This window comes from Pinus tabuliformis, chromosome 3_2, assembly GCF_031772625.1.
Source record: "Pinus tabuliformis cultivar Carrire ecotype Pingquan chromosome 3_2, CPIR1, whole genome shotgun sequence".
In the NCBI taxonomy this organism is placed as follows: domain Eukaryota; kingdom Viridiplantae; phylum Streptophyta; class Pinopsida; order Pinales; family Pinaceae; genus Pinus; species Pinus tabuliformis.
The window spans coordinates 819,350,678-819,364,515 of NC_142302.1; the positions used below are offsets into that span (position 1 = coordinate 819,350,678).

General features: G+C 40.0%; 1 pseudogene; it reads right to left on the reverse strand.

Moving 5' to 3' along the window:
* Positions 1–287: 287 nt before the first annotated feature.
* Positions 288–4,594, reverse strand: LOC149183177 (uncharacterized; annotated as a pseudogene).
* Between the last annotated feature and the right edge of the window lie 9,244 nt (positions 4,595–13,838).

Consider the following 13,838-nt stretch of genomic DNA (forward strand, 5'->3'; position numbering starts at 1 on the left):
ATGTTATTGTGTCTTTAAAGTGGTAATGGGTATAGTAATTAGCAATGTGGGAGAAACACAATTGTAGCACACGTTTGCAGGCTACACAAATCAAGTGCATAGGACATACATATTCCTGATGCCTCTAAGGTTTCCAAATTTTGTTGGGATAAAAACACTCAGTTTATTTCCACCCAAATTCCTTGAATCACAATCTAATAGAGATCACAAGGATTAATATAACATATACCCTAAAAACTTGGTTTTTTTTATAAAAAAAAAAAAAAGAAAAAAACTACATGTGAATATTAAAATTTTGAAAGATGCTCCAAATCCCCAACAGATCCTAAAATAGGTCCAGAAATATCATTTTTAGAGAGGTCCCTAAACATTCACATCAGATCAGAGATCAATCGAAAAGGATATTCTACTTTGGTCCTTTAGAGAAATTATGTTTCTAGATGAAATTTTAAGGGGGGGCCTAGGAAACTTAATCAAGACACTCAAATAAAAAAATGCATAATGTTTCTAGATTTATAATATTTCCCAGCATCATTGAATTGCTCCCTTGATGTTGTTGGAGGATATATTGTTGTAAAACCCACAAAAAAAAAAATTAATTACTTTGAATGCACTTTTGATAAATTCAATGGTTCATTATGTTATATAAATCGATCACATTGGTTGTGGCTTACAGACATTTACAAATAAGTGAGGTTGTCAAGTTTACGAAATTCCAAAGGAACAGTTCCATTCAAATGATTGCCATGTACATTGCTACAAAACAAAATTCAAGAAAAGACATGGCATCAATAATGTTAGACAAATAGAAATATTTTATCCCACAAATTATTTATTGAACTTGAATATTATATCACTTACAAGTAATTAATATCAATGCATGAACTAATTTTTGTTAAAATCATAACTTCAAGATGATTTCCAACAAGGTTCCTGTCCCAACAAAATACAACCTAGTATTGTTAAATAATTGTAGAAAAAATCCATAAAAGTCAATGAGTAATGTGTATTGTCTAATTAGATTTGAATATGCTTCTACCATGCAAACATAAACTTACAATTCAAACAGTTACAACTTCCCCAACTCAGGCAAAATTTGCCCTGTAAGTTGATTGTCATTTAGCTGCTTGCATATCCATGCACTAGTCACTACCAATATGTACTATCTTATCATTCAAATCAAATTTATAATTTTTTCATTGTGTATATGATGATAGAAGTGATTTAAATCTCTTATTGGTCGCTCAACTTTATCATGTTCCCCAATTCAGGTGAAATAGATCCTGTGAGATTATTACTGTGCAAATAATTGAGAATTACAAATGAAAGAGTAAGAGAATAAATTTGAAATGATTGAAAGTAATAGTCAAAATTTAGGGAACTAGAGGATATAATTCAAGCATTTAATTATGTAAGAAACTTAGATCTTTCCAGTGTAAGTCAACTTTCCAAAGATGGGAGGAATTGCTCCAATAGGATGATTATCACTTAAATCCTTGTAACAAATATTCTAATGCATTAGTGCACTAAAGTATAGACCAAAATTGTATATTCAAATATTTAATAAGGATCGAAAAACATTTATCAATGAAATAAGGAATGTGAATTGATTCTACATATGAAATCTATTGAAAATGTCCAAAACAATATGGGTTTTAATTGAGCTAAGATTGCATGGATTTTGTGAGTAGAGGTTACACATTTAATAAAATTGCAACAAAATTGTGTACAATTTGAGATCCAAAAAACACTTTAATTACAGAACAGCTAAAGCCTGCATGAGACCAATCACTTCTAGAATCCTTCTTGTCAATTTGTTTCCTTGTGGTAACCTATGGAAACCACTTAAAAAATTAGGCTATTACAACAAAAACAATAAATTTAATGTCATTCCTTGGATGATACATACCATACAACTAACTAAATACTTAGCCAACCTACATTAAGTTATATCCCTCGATATTTAACAAAACATTTCTGGTACTCTCTTTCACTAACATAATATACGATAGACAAAAGATGGATCGGTGTTGTTATCAAACACTGGAACACAACTTAGCTCTATAAAATTTAATACTTATCGAGTAGCCACTTGTAGAAAGCCAATACTGAAGGGGATCCCTACTGTGATTTGATGGTATGACAAGTCCCTGATAATAACACTAGTACAAGTCTTAAATATGCATCACAAAATCCATGCATCAAAATGTAGTTGTCAACCCATTTGGCCATTTATAACTTAGTTGAGAAAATTAAAATAACAAACAAAATCTCAAGCTTACGCAGTTTCCAATATTATCAGGAATATTGTCTGCTAGGGTGTTGCTTCACACATCACTGTGTGACAGAGATCAAAATGTTTAAAGGTAAAAAACATTTGAGTTGCCACCAATAACCTTGTATGTAAAATCCCTAAATGTACTGCAATTGCTATGCTAAGATGCAACAATTCAAAGATCAATGCTCTAAAAAGTCTACATATCCTCGAGAAGATACAAGTATAGTGACATACAAGTATCGTAACCCTATCAAATGACACATGCCAGGGGAGAGTGTTCCAACAAAGAAGTTTTTGCGCAACCCCCTGGAAATTATAAAAGTATGATAATTTCAGATAGAAGCTCCAAATTTTGGTTTGCAAAAACAAGAAAGAACAATATTGATTAACTTGAAAGTTTCCTTCAAAACTTTAACAAGAAAATAATGACACCTTTTGCATAATAAGGAAACATAGCCATATAATCGTAAAGGATCTAGACCCTTACAAATATTGCAAATATTCATTCCAATAGATAAGCTTGGGAATCTCCCCACTTAATTGATTATGTGCCAAGTCCCTAGAAAAATTCAAAAGCATATAATCTAATGGTGGGCTCTCTAGACTCCATAGTTTCAACATCCTTGTTAGCCTCCTGTTATAACAGGTGCTCATCTTTCATGATTGACAGTTTTACATGCCAAATATGTCATCTTTCATGCTGCAAGGTTCCATATTTCTAGAAAAAGGCCAAAGAAGAGGCCATGAAAGTATGCCAGTCCAAATGCCACTGTTGTATTCCAATTTTGATGACTTAACCATTTTTGAAGAATTTTCTGTTAAGGGAAGTCCAAACAGCTTAATCTTGGCTTCCCTAGGTTTCAATTTCTTGTTTTAGAATATAGAGAATTGATATCTGTCCAAACAGCTTAATCTTGGCAGATTTGTAGATAGGTAGAGAAACAAAGGAGTCCAACTGCTTAATCTGGGCCCTTGGAAGAAATAAGGATAAAATTAGATAAGAGGGCAGCCAAAAGAAAAATTGTAAAGTAGGGTCTGCAAGTCTAAATGCACCCAAACCAAAAAGAAGAAAAAATGCTAGGTAAGTAGGCTGGGTAGGTAGTTTTGATGGTTGCAGAATGTTGATGTATGATCAATTTTGTGTTTCAAAGTGTTATATCTTTTCAGATCACAGTTATGATGCAGTTTTTTCATATGGAGGAGCTCAAGCTGGACATGATTAACTCCCCCTTCTTCTTATTCCCTAAATCACTTACTAACTTCCCCAAAGAGGTCAAGATCTGCTTGAGCCTCTTAGTTTCATCATTTCCACATCATTTGCCTTGGTGAAGATCTGCTTTACTCAAGGCATGTTCATACTTCCTCTATGAATCATTTTCCCCCCTAACAGCCTAAGTTTCACATACTTAGCGCTTTCTGATCACTTGTCATATTAACTACTAATTTTACTATATAGCTTCCTATCTGTTTCCCCTTCCCCTACTAAAACTAAGTATAAAATTCCCCTAGGTACATATCCCCATCCCTTGGCACTATAGCCATATAATATCAAGTTTGGGAAATGTTGAGTTCACCAGGAGCTTGACATCAGCCTTCCACGTTCAAACCCTGGGATTAACTTGACATCTGGTTAAGTTAATAACCTTTACCCATCCCTTCACCCTTAAAAACCGCACATTTTCTACCCCTCCGCAGTCATTTTCCCAAAGTTGATGTTTAAAAGTTTTATTAAACATTAAGTTATTTTCCCCCCCGCTTAAAATTAACCCCATAAAACCCACTTTCCGCCCTTATCCTAAGGTCTTGCCCACGAAATATTTTCCCCGCTCATTTTATAACCCCATAACCCATTTTCCTAATGTTTAAACCCCCCCGCCACATAATAAACTAATTTAACGCGCCGCGGGCCCTGTCCTTTATCCCTCCGCCGCCTCATCCATTCCGCCGACCGTCCGATCACCAGCGCCCAAGATCAACGGCGGGCGGGCTTTTTCATCTCCGAAGCCGCCGATGTTTAGCGTCCGGGAGATGGGCGGTTTTCCCGCCGTACTCCCGCCACGCGTCGCCCTCCTAGGTGTGGTGGAGCCCCCTCCTCCCAAACCACTCTAATGCAAAGGCGATGCGCCCGAAACTGCCAAACTGCCCTCCCCAGGGTGACGTCGGCGCCACGTCCTCCGCCTAGTGACATCATCCTGCTGCATCATCTGCCTGCATCGGCCTCCTACCACCATACTGCCAACTCACCATTGCCACGTCACTACCACCGTGTACCGCCATGTCACCCGCCATACTGCTGACATCATCAACTGACGTCATCCCGCCATGTCACCCACCGTATTGCTGACATCATCAGCTGAAGTCATCCTGCCACGTCACCCGCCGTACTGGGTCCCACACGCTGACGTCATGCTAACGTCATGCTGATGTCATCACTCAAAAAGGCGCGAAAGGCGAAAATCATGCTTAGGAGGCCCGGATTCAAAATCTGAGGCAGTTTTTCATGCGCGAAAATCGCGCATGGCTACAGGAAATGGGCCAAACTGGAAAGCCCCTCATCGCGCAGCCCCCAAAAAGCCCGAAAGGCGCAGAATGACCCGTGTTTCTTTGCGAAGCATTCAGAAAGGGGCAAACACACTTTTTAAAGGAACAGAAGGCTGAACAACTGCCATGAAGGATCGATGGGACAGTCTAAACCATTCAGAACATATTAAAGACTCCAGGATCAGCGTCAAAGAGTATCAGGAAGTAGCAAAGAGTATTAGTTCAGCAACATCAAATCAGGTGAAAATTAAAAACCTTCATCAAATTCAGCAAAGCAGTTAAGGCCATTTAAAAGCTTATCTGGTCAGGATTAGTGCACATTAATGCCAACAAAACAGCAGCAAAACCAAGTTAGAGGTGGAGATAAAGGATAGACATTAACTCAGTTTTGATACAGCTGTCCTCAGCGCAGCTCAAAGATATTTTCATGCATTTATTTCTGGATAAGATTAGGTTAAAGTAATCATTTTCTTTCAGTCGTGTTCAGGTCGGCTGTAATAGATTAGTTTTTGGACAATTTTCCCTATATATACCAACCCTCTGTATTGTTTAAAGGGTTGGTTGGTTGAGAATCCTCATTAGAGACTCGCACTGGATATCAGAGATGTTTTACTTAATCAAATATTGCTCAAAAGCTTGGGAGGAATGATTGTTTGCTCTGTGTCTAATGGTTTGAAGAATTAAATGCGGAATTCTTGTGCTGCTATATGAATCAATAAGTTTTCCTTACCTCTGTTATTTCGATTTCACATATTTCACTCTATGCTCAGTTTTTGTGGCTTCTTAATGTTTTCCTCTTGAATTAGGCATGAATATGAATTCTGTTATGGCTCATGTTTGACCTATTTTCACATATGAATGACTGTTATCTAGGAATTCCTAACTGCTCCTAGATAGGGCTCATTTGTCTTCTTTCTGCTAATCTGAATGAGAGATTCTTAATTGCCCCTCATTCCTTAGCTTTTAATCCATCTCTTTTACCTTGAATGATTGTTTCATATACAACTAGCTTGCTCCATATTCCTTCTTGTGACTAGGAAAACGCACCAGCAGTCCTACTCCTTGACTCCACGCCCAATGGTTCTAAAACTTTCATGCTATCCCTACCTCTTTACTTGAAAGCATCATCCTTCCCACCAAAAAACAAAACAAAACCCCTTGAACTCAATAACTAGCCTAAGAACCTTCTCAACAAAGCTAAATCAGAAAGAGAGAGCCCTCTTTGATTGCAAGTGGGCTAGAACATGCAGTCCAAAGATTGGTCTGTGGTTACCTCGGCCGTATCCTTTTGATGCTGACCAGAAGGACAACCTGAGTGTTAACAATCCTATAAACTTTTTCAACAAGTAAAGAACTAGAAAGAGAGTAGAACCCAAACTAGCACTCCCAACCTCCATAATCTTCAAGTTTGGAACTTGAGACAACATCGAAGCAATCAATCCCATGTAAATTGTGTCTATGTGTTAAGGAAACTACCATTCTTTTCTAATACATGCCAAAATACAGAAACGATTACAAACTAAAAAAAAAAAAAAAAAAAGCTTCTATAGGAGCTAACATGATCCAGACTTAAACAGGAACGCAAAAAATTACAGATATAACCATAAATATAGATATGCAGCATAAATAAAACTTCATTTCGTTAATCTCAAACACTGAAATATGCCTACAAACATAATGGAAATAAGAGTAGCCCAGGCATTGGTAGCCTATATTTGAGAAGAGATGTGGCAGTTACATGCCTCTAAACTGTGTTAAAATGAGGCTCGACTGCCTATTTGTTTTTCAGAAACAATGGAAAACCCTAAACATACAAAAACCTAACCCTAAGAGATGAAGCGCCAAAGCTATGGGCCCTGTTTGGGTAAATTGGTACATCAAATTCCTGAGGTCATAACTTTGGCATAAAATCTGTGTTTGGCACACACAATACCTCATTAAAAAGATCTATTTGAGGAATAAAACTTTCGACTAGAAAACATTAGTCAATAACCCATGTTTGCCACAATTTTCCCAAAAACACGTCGTTTAGTGCCTCAAAATGGCTCTGAAAGTCATTGGGGTATTTTTGAGCTCTAAAATGGGTCTCCTAAGAAAAATGTACAACCAAAATAAACTCTATAAGAACCAATAGGATAAGTTGAAAAATGCTTCCTCTTGAAATTTGAGTAAACCCATAGAAAGATAAGTTGAAAATATGAGTTGAAAAAATAGTTTTGTCTTTCTTCCCTCTAAAATTTGATGATGTAATCTAATATTATTTTACTATTTCCACTATTATTTTATAATTTCCTTAGGAGGCCCATTTTTAGACCTCAAAAATTCCCTAATGTTAGGACCCAAAAAACTATCAAAAATAGTAAATTGTGCTACAATTAAGGAAACTGAGAACTTGAAAGAGAGAGTGATGGGGGTCCAAGTGGAATAGGTGGGTGGATCAATCCTACCCCCTTAGGAAGCAATGATCCCCATTGCATTTAGTGCCTCCATGAGATGGGGAAACTTCTACTGAACTTGGTCCCTGGTGAGCCAATTGCCTTGGTACAGACGTTGGCCAACTTTGACAACTTGATATAGTTGGATCTTCTACTCATGAGTGTCATTAACTTGTGTGCCCATAATCTGATTAGTTGTGGCCTATTCCATGCAATCTGGGTTTAACTCTATTGGTGTGAGTTGTTCTACAATGTCTGATGTGTCCAGTAATGGTGGGAAGTATGGTTGAAGGCAGTCCACATTGAACACTGGGTGTACGTCAAGGAATGGGGGAATTTTAGGCTCAAAATCATTGTCTCCCATAGCCTTGGTAATGGCGTAAGGACCATATCAAAGTGGTCTAAGCTTCCAGTGGGATCTAATAAGGCACTCTTTCTGTAAATGCAACCAAACTTTGTCGCCCACCTTAAACTTGTGTGGCACCCAATGTTGATCATGTCGATGCTTGTACTTCACATTTGACTTCTCTAGGATGTTGTGAACCTGTTGGTGGGTGTGTTGGATGCGTTAAATAAATATGGTCACTTTATAATCCTCATAAAATACATGTGTGGATTCTATTTGTGTAGTCACATGGGGCATGGAAACATCAATCAAACACAATGGTTGAAATCCTAGACCCATTTGAAAGGGACTGCAAATATTCAAGCTATGGAGAGCTCTATTATAACTGTATTGCACATAGAGAAGACTCTAATCCTAGGTTCATGGATGTTTGGAGTTGTACATGTGAAGAATTTTCACTATCATCCTATTGACGACCTCCATTTGGCCACCAGTCTAAGGATGGAAGGCAAACGACTTGGTGAGCTTGGTGTACAATAGTGTCCAAAGGCTCGACGAGAATGTGCTCTGGAACCTTCTATCTCGATTTGATATAATGGTATGTGGGATCCCAAAATGTACCCATACTCATTCAAAGAAGAGTTTGGCAGTTTCCTTTGTTGTGATACTCTTCTTGCAGGTCGCCAATATATCCATCTTAGAAAATCTGTCCACGACCATAAATACACAGTCATTACCATGCTTGGTATAAGGGAGGCCAGACATATAGTCCATGGAGATGGATTCCCATAGTTGGCTGGGAGTAGGTAGAGGAGTGTACAAGCCTTGTTTCTTGATGGTTGGCTTGACGATAGCATAGGCAATGCAGGATATGTTATATTTCCCAACATCTAATTGGAGTTTGGACCAATAGAAGTGCTTTTGTAGTACAACAACAATTTTCTCCACACCAAATTGTCTTGTGACCCAACTGTAGTGCGCCTCCCAAATCAAATTGGCACACTCCCTTGAAGGAACACAAAGGTGGCCCAGGTAGCATAATAATTCATCTTGGAGGTGGAAATCATGAACTTTCTTTCCATCTACTAGTATCTGGTATGTGGAGGTAAACTTTGGATTATTTTTGAATAGTTATGGACATCTAGAGGCCTCGTGGCCACAAGAGTTGACAACAGTAGTCAGTTCTACAACTGGGGGTTGGTTGAGGTAGTCTGCAACATTATTAGTGTTGCCCTTCTTTTCATTTAATTTTCAAGTGGAATTTTTGCAGATATGTAGACCACTTTTGATGCTGATCATTCTACAACTTACCTTATGTTTGTATAAACTCAAGAGGTTGGTGATCAGTGTGGATGACCGTATCCTTCCCCAAAATATAATGCTTCCATTGCTGGCAAGCCTGCTATTGTGGGGAAAAATGCCTATGCAGGATGATCCTATCCACCTAAGGTGTGACAGTGCCTTAGCAACAAATAGAGACAGCTATTCTAGTATTCTTCCTTTATGAATTAAGAATGAAGAGAGATAGATGGACTAACCGGTGTCTTCCGTTTGTCCCTCGATCCAGTTCCTCTCCTCTTTGGGTGTTCACAGCTACTCGCCTTCTCGCTCGCCCAGCTTCAACAGGTCTCTGCAAGATCACAAGAGAAGAACACTACACAAAGACATAGATTCATAATCATAACTAGTTCAGGATTAGAAGTAAACTAAACATACTAATGCAATCATACATCAAAGATACATCAGTATATAGGAGGAACCAAGATAGCTTTATTGATGAATAACAAGGTTCAGGAAGAGATACAACCCAGAGGGCTCCAATCCAGCATCTCCTTCCCAGCAGAATGGAATTCCTATCTTCACCTCCCTTCAAAGCATTAAGCACCCAATGATTCTAGTCTCAAACCAACAGCAATTCTTTGCAACAACAAAATTCCAGCCTCTAGATCTCATGGAGGAGAGATCCATATATAGATGTTTGGAGAGAGGATGAGTCAGCTTGAGATCTGACTAGTGTCCTCTCCCTCTATCAGTTCTTGATTCCACTTGGAGGTTCTTGCTTCCACTTGGAGATTTGGAACCTCTTACTCATCACCAGTCGAATTCCCTGAGGCAAGTGTCATTTTGGAAGCTTCCTGGGTTTTGACACCTTGAGAAATGAGCTTGCCACATGTCCACTCTCGCTCAGCGCAGGTAGCCAGTGTTGGCTTTGACATTCAGCGCAGACAGCCAGTGGAGCCTTTGACATTCAGCGCAGGCAGCCAGTGGAGCCATTGACATGATCCTGAATTGACTTGTTTTGAGCAGTCTCTGGTGGAGAACTTCTGTGAATTGCTGTGGTTTGTTAGCCTTGTTCCTCTAGGGGTAGGAACAACATGTTTAGGGACTTTGGATCCCTTAGATTATGGACATTTCATGCTCAATGCTGTAAGGCACAAAAATGTCTATAACAGTTGCCCCCTAAAGTATGAGGCCGTTTATCGGGTGAAATGCTTTATCCAGGAGGATCCGAAGTTCATCCAATGCTGGGAGGAGACCTGTAATAAGATACAATACAATACATTATTTTTCATACTGCTTTCATGATCTAGCTGAGGCGGGCATTCCCATGCTCAGCTTTATAAATTCATTTCTTTGTACATAGAACAGACAATCGTCTGATGGTAGACTGATAATTTTGATGAAATTATCATCCTTTGAGTAGGATGATCATCTGCTGCAATGATGTACATGTCGAATGTCTTTATCTTTCCTGAATATATATCGCAGCCCGGATGGATGAAACTAGATCCAGGGTCTTCAAACTTGTTCGATCTTCACTCTAAGTACAATTCGATCCATGTGAGAATTGTTCTGAAGTCGAACATGGAAAGACATCGCTTGATTACTGGTCAATGAGGTAAACCGTTAACAAGCGCGAGAGGAATCACCGATAATGATAATGACCCTCAAGGTACTGCAGTACAATTCACGTGGTGTGAATAAAGGACTTGGCGTCGAACACCACGCAAAATCTTCTGGTCGAAGGTCATTGATGTATACCTGTCGCCGGAAGTGAGAAACTTGCCATTGAGGCATGCAAGCTTCAAAGTACTGAAGGGGTTGTTCCTAGATCAACTTCTTGGATAATGAGCTGATGTTGACAAGAAGCGATCCGTCAAAGGAGGGCCTTAATGAATCCCACATTAGTGACACGGAACGGAGCTAATGATTTTGATGGAGGTGAAAACGATCTGTGACATATGATTCAGGGTGGCAGTCATGAAAGGATGAAGGATAATGTATGGCAGTGGATGGGACACGATTGACTCTTTCTGAACGACTTCTCTTGAACATATGGCGACACTGATGCAATGGATCGGTAGCATTACCCCAAATATGGATGGTATGGCGAGACCATGGTGATGTGACCGGTGAATGAAACAACCCAACCCGATTGTGGTACTGAGGAAAAGTGTCATGTTCAAGAGCGACTTGCTACCATCAAAGTTTTCTTTAGTTTCTCCCAATTTTTCCCCAGTCATTGCTGACCAGTACCTCTTTATTTTTGTCAAGCTTGAGGAGGATAACATATGCTTGTTCTATAACCTACCCTTCGGGCAAGCCCATCGCTATGTTTTAACGAGCCTAGCGATAGTGAAACTCGTTCTCGTCTAAAGACAAGTTTGTCGCTATTTAGTGATTTTAACGAGTCTAACGACAAGGATAACTCGGTCCTTTTCATTTTTAGAGAGTTTGAAAAGGTACATAAAGTTAACTCCAAAATTCCTTTTTCGTCATCTAATCCCTTTAGTCCGAAAAAGTATAAAACAATACAGAAGGGATGAGTTTTCGATAGTTTTAACGAGCCGAACAAAACAAGCGCTTGATCTTTTTGTGCAATAATCCCTCAGGTCCAAAAAGATTAAAATCTAGAGGAGGGATAGCACTTCCTGTCGCTTTAACGAGCTGGAAGGCCAAGGACTCGGCAATCTTTTCATATTTAACGAGTCAGTTGAAAAGAGCTTAAAGAAGACTTGTCTTTTGAGGAACGAGTGATAAACAGGGTTAGCAGCTGATTCCAGGTACAGGTTGGAATTTTCCAATCACGGCAGTGTCACAAGGATGGCTAGGTGAAATCACTCTTCGCAGCTGTTCCTCAAAATGGGTAAACAATCATATGGAGGTGAACGATCGGCCAAATGAAAAGTGGAGGTGACGGTGCAAACACGACCAAGGCTTTAATGGCTGATAAGGTTACATTCACAGTGGTTATTTACCGGGTAGAGGTTCATTTTTTATTTTAAAATGAGCTTAAACGCTGGTGGAAACATTTGCTCATTGCTTATGTTTATTTTTTTAACGAGCATGAAATTCGTGTTAAAACTGCTCGGATCTTACGTTTATTTTTTAACGAGCATGAACTTTGTGCTAAAACTGCTCGATTATACCAGACATATGATAAGAGTGTCTCATTGAGATTCTATTTTTTATGGAGCTTCATCTCACAAAGCTTTGCCCCGCACCTTTCTTTATGCAAGTTAGGAAACGACTAACCCAAAAAACAGATAAATAACCGCTCTTTGCTTGCACTCCAAAAGGTTTGCATGCCCCCAGGTATAAAACAGAGTTTCAAGGTTACCTCTACTTCTTTTCCGTCAAAACATTTGTTTTAACGAGAGAGGCTTACCTCTTTCAGGTTACCCAAAGATTGTCTCGTTCGCGGGCACGAATGAAACACTTCTTCGGCGATGTCTACCGAGATAAACAAAGGTGAGCGACGTAGCCCGCCAACTCACATAACTTTGACAAAAGAATCTTATTCTAGAATAACCCTCTTCCTAGACGGACGGGGTACAGACTAGTCATATTCTCCCGCGGAAACCTACTCTATGCCCAAAGTTCCCCTGCCGAAGCAGACCAGGATGCATGCCCCCTGGGTTCCAGTCATATCCTCCCGGATTACTCGCGCTCATCAGGAGGACGGACCGTGGGTTGAGACACTTCTTGCGTGAATAGACCATTTAGGGATGGTATATGACTATTTGCGATGCGTGATCCGGGGAATGAAAGTTGGTCCACGAGCTTGACCATTCTTCCTTCATGCGGAAAACACATTACTCTAAAGAGTGATGAGACGATGGCTCCCATGCAATATATATAGTCTCGTCCAAGAAGTAGGTTATAATCCAAGGGTCCTTGAACGACCATCACGTTCATTTGAACGGTCTTCCCTTTCAATGTGATAGGCACATTGGGGAGGATCCCTAAAGGTCGACTGGTTCCTTTATCAAAGCCTGATAGATTTCTCATTTCAGGCAAAAGCGCTGGCGAACCAAGCGCTTTCCAAGCAATAGAGGAAAGGATACTCACAGATGCCCCCTCATCAATGATAGTGTCAGCCATTACCATTCTGTATGTTTGGACGATAATTCTGAATGGTATGCTAGCTGGCAAGCGGGGTATGCCTAGTTGGTTCCAGTCGAACGAGACAACTAGGTTGCTTGGTGGTGGGACCGAGTAGACGGCCGGATATCGCTCTGACGAACTCCCCTCCTGTGATAAAGGAATGGGAGCATTGCCCCCTTGTTCATCAGAGTCAGTTTTGATGAAGAGAATTTGGACGGTGTCGTCTTTATTCTCCTCTGTGATGGTATCATTCGAAGATAGAGCCTCTGAAGGCAAAACCGGGTCAACTGCTGTTTCAACCTTTAGAATTTCGTCAGGTATGGATTCAGACGGTTCATCTTCAATGACAGGTGCTTCGGCTGACCACCTGAGCGGGCCAGCCGGGTTTTCAACTAGCGAAGGACTTGGCAGGAGTCTTTGATATCCAGGAGGAAGTTGTGCTCGTAAAATCGGGCGATCTTCCATAACTCTTTTTGCCTCGTCTAAGAAGGGACAACAGTGGATGGCGTGATCGCCTTCACACAGTTTGCAGGGAAATCTAGCTTTCCCTCTCTGTCCTGGGGCTTCACTTCTGCTAGTTGATGGTGAGCAGTCAACATGGCTATCAGAGGTCGACGCTACCGAATTGTGCAAGCGAGGAGACCAGTCCCTTAGTATCTGAGGGATACAGGGACAATCTCTGTGGAAGTGGTCTCCCTTGCATATGATGCATGGCGATTTAGGCCTTGCCAGTGTTGTGTGTGGATTTTTGTCAGACGACACTTGTTTGCCCCCAGATGCCTTTGGCTCCTTCTTCTTCTTCTCTCTCTTCTTCTTCTCCTTCTTCTCCTTAGGAACTCGGTTTTTTGTT